The following is a 3,847-nucleotide window of genomic DNA, read 5'->3' as shown; positions in this document are numbered from 1 at the left end:
GAAAAAATGAATTCAGAAAGAAACGGCACCTACCTTCTCCAAATCGATGGTGAAGATGAAGATAGCAAGGACTCAAAGTTGTCCTGTTAACAAGCACAACGTCTGGGTTCCCCAAATCAGAGTCTATAACAAAGCAAAAAGTAAATAGTTTCAAAAAACTATTTTTGGTACATATTCCTGATACTGTATCAAAACAACAGTACATGCTTTCCACAAGCTGTTCTAGAGTCAAACTAGATTGAGGTGTTATAAATATGGTCATCATTTCTAGGTCAATACCTCACTTGACTTTGTATCGCCGCTGTCAGTTTAAGCTGAAGAGTTCTGTGTCTCAGCAAATTTCAGATGTGTCTTGACAAGGGCCATTGGAAGATTAGCCCATGGACTTGACTCTGAATTGTTATAATAGAAGACCCCCTCAGACATGGGATATGAAGCTCTGAGAACTTTTGACTCATTTTTTTGGATCCCCTGTTAGAAGAGAGCGAAAACTGAATACAACCTCATTTCAAATGAATGGGAAGTCAGAGAAGGCAAGCCAAGAAGAGTGATTAGATCTTTATGATTTCAGAGTTTGTATTTGTACTCATTGATGGCTTGATTGATTGACTCATTCATTCATTCAAGAACGATTTATGAAAACTTTTCGTGAGCTAGGCAGTTCTTCTATTCAGTAAGATGGTAGGTTTTACCCAATGTGAAACAGATTGGCTGAAAGGAGGGGAAATACCCATCATTAGTTATTAATCCTATAATAATTTAGAAGAAAGGCCAAGGCCTAACAACCTTACAGGTTGGTTATACAGGCAAGAGCACTTAAGTGGGAGTAAAGTGGCCTGGGTCAAGTTCTGGGAGACCTTCGGCTATAGGAAGGTTTCTCAACTTCAACAGTAGATACTTGTGACTGAATAAATATTTTTTGGGTGTGTGGGCTGTCCTGTGCACTGTAAAATGTTTAGCAGCATTCCTGGCCTCCAGATGCCAGTAGCACCTCCCCACCCTCCAGTTATGACAACCGAACATGTCTCCAGATTTTGCCAAATGTCCCTGTTAAGAACCACTGGAGTACAGTAGTAACTACTATTTTTTAAGCACCTTTTAGGGGCATTGTGCCAGGGTTTAATATATATCTTCACATTCAGTCTTGACACCAGCTTTTCAAACAAGCATTTTTATTTCTATTCAAAACATGGTGAAACAAAGGTCCAGAGATGTTAAGGGAATCATCCAATATCACACAATTGGCAAGCATTGGAAAAGATTTGAGCCCAGAATTATTTGACTTCAAGGCTTATATTCATCGTTCCCTATTATTTTGCTATGACATATATATATATATATATATATATATATATATATATATATATATATATTTGTTTTCTGAGACAGGGTCTCGCTCTGTCGCCCAGGCTGGAGTGCAGTGGTGCAATCTCGGCTCACTGCAAGCTGCACCTCCCGGGTTCACGCCATTCTCCTGCCTCAGCCTCCCGAGTAGCTGGGACTACAGGCGCCCACCACCACACCTGGCTAATTTTTTGTATTTTTAGTAGAGAAGAGGTTTCACATGTTAGCCAGGATGGTCTCGATCTCCTGACCTCGTGATCCGCCCACCTCGGCCTCCCAAAGTGCTGGGATTACAGGCGTGAGCCACCACACCCGGCCACTATGACATATTTTAAGCATTTGGAAAAGTACAGAGAATAACCTAATAAAGACCTATATACTTAGAACTCCATTTTGATCACTGCTAATATTTTCTCCCTTTGCTTTATATCTATGTTTTTGGACAATAAAATGGTATAAATGAGATGGATCTTTCTTTTAGACTTTCTCAATTCTTTCTCTCTCACTTCTTCCCCCAAATAACCATTCTACTGAGATTGCTGCCATGCCGTTCCCAGGTAAGAGTTTATATTTTCTTACATGTACCTGAGTAGTCTCATAAATAATATATAGCACTTGAAGAAAACTACATAAAAGTACAAATTCTTGTGCAATCTGTTTTCTTTAAACTCAACGTTAAGTTTTTGAGTTTTTTCTATGTGGGAGCTACAGTTTCAATTCCTTTATTTTAACTGTGTGAGAATAAATATACCACAATGGCTTGATATTTAGGTTGTCTCCTGTTTTTCACTGTTACAAGTCACAGTGCGGGGAACATGACTGTGTATGTGTGTGTGTACACACGTGTGAGCGTTTCCCTAGGAAACACAGCTAGATGTGGGATTCCTGGGTTGCAGGATGTGCATGTCTTCAACTTTATTAGATATTGCTAAATTGCTCTCCAAAATGATTGTACTAAATTACACTCCCTCCAACACACTGTAAGATTATTCATTTCTTCACATCCTTGCCAACGTTCGGTATTTTCAAACTTTATAATGTTTGCCAGTCTGATTGGGGTGAAATAGCATATAATTATTGTTTCAAAAGCCTATGTTCTTAACCACTACTCTTACTGTCTACGCTTCTTGAAGCTTCAGTTATGTAAAATGGAGAAAATACCTTTTTCGATTTCTTGGAGTAGTAATAAATTCTCCTGGTGTAATATACGAATGCATTTTGTAAATATGAAGTGCCACTTTTGTTCATTGCTGGCAGTGGCAGAGAAAATGTGCAGTTTCTATAGCAGGCAATTTGATGAAATCTATCAAAATTTCAAATGCACATGTATTTTCTTTGAACGTAAAAAAATAATTTCAAAATTATAGAAAAGGTGCAAAAATAGTGAAGAGAATTTCTATATACCCAGATTGTCTAAACATTAACATTTTAATCACATTTGAATTATAATATTTATGTGCATGTATATTATATGCACACACATTATTTTTCCAGTGATGTTAACTCTGACAATTTTCTATAAACATTCTGCTAAATAACCATGGAAAAGTTGTCAAAATCAAGAAATTAACATTGCTATAATACCATTACCTAATTTGTATATCTTATCCAAATTTTTTCAACTGCTTTAGTATTGTCCTTAACCGTAAAATAAATTTTTTTTCCTTTCCCAGGATCCAATCTAAGATCATTCATTGTACTGAGTTGTCAAGTCTCTTCAATTTCATTTAGCATGGAATAATTCTTTAGTCCTTTTTTTCTCTTTCAGGACCTTGACATTTTTGAAGAGTGCTGGTGAGTTATTTTGAAGAATATCCCTTATTTTAGGTTTGTCTGATGTTTCCTCACGATTAGATTCAGGGTATGCATTTTTGACAAAAATAACATGGAATTGATGTTATGTGCACCATATGTCAGTTTGTCCCAATACTGGTGATGCCATTTCGATTGCTTGGTTAGAGTGGTGTCTGCTAGGTTTCTATTGTCCTTTTTGTAATTGGTAAGTATCTTTTTGGGAGATATTTTGAGACTCTGGAAATATCCTGTTTATATCAGCATGGACTCATGGATTTAATGAGTTATACTGTGCTACTATCAATGTTTATTTTGATGCCCAAATGGTTCCACGCTTGGCCAGTGGGGACCCCTTCATTCTTGCTCCTGATGTGTGTCTTCTGACATGTCCCCATTTTTCCGTGAGCATTTCCTTACTTTCTGGCACAATAAGATGTCCCAGGTTCATCTTCTGTTTTTCCAGCTTCTGTCCTGGAATGGGCCATTTTCCATTGAAGTAGAGAATAATATTTAGAAACCAAGATCCGGGTGCTAGGCATGTTCTTTATTAGTGGTGCACCTATCTGTTTTTTTTTTTTTTTTTTTTTTTGAGATGGAGCTTCGCTCTTGCCGCCCAGGCTGGAGTGCAGTCTTGGCTCACTGCAACCTCCGCCTCCCGGGTTTAAACAATTCTCCTGCCTCAGCCTCCCGAGTGGCTGGGATTACAGGC

The 3,847-nt window shown here is 37.8% G+C and overlaps 1 long non-coding RNA gene across 1 annotated transcript in view; it reads right to left on the bottom strand.

Annotated features, from left to right (window-relative positions):
- Window positions 1–39: 39 nt before the first annotated feature.
- LOC112205884 (uncharacterized) overlaps window positions 40–3,847 on the bottom strand; it is a 423,180-nt gene continuing 419,372 nt past the window's right edge. The window contains exon 4 of the long non-coding RNA XR_002940002.2: window positions 40–123. This is a non-coding gene — a long non-coding RNA (uncharacterized LOC112205884). The remainder of the gene's footprint in view (window positions 124–3,847) is intronic.

This window comes from Pan troglodytes, chromosome 18 (genome assembly GCF_028858775.2).
Source record: "Pan troglodytes isolate AG18354 chromosome 18, NHGRI_mPanTro3-v2.0_pri, whole genome shotgun sequence".
In the NCBI taxonomy this organism is placed as follows: domain Eukaryota; kingdom Metazoa; phylum Chordata; class Mammalia; order Primates; family Hominidae; genus Pan; species Pan troglodytes.
The sequence above is the reverse complement of the archived record's forward strand: the minus strand, read 5'-3'. Positions and strand labels throughout refer to the sequence as shown.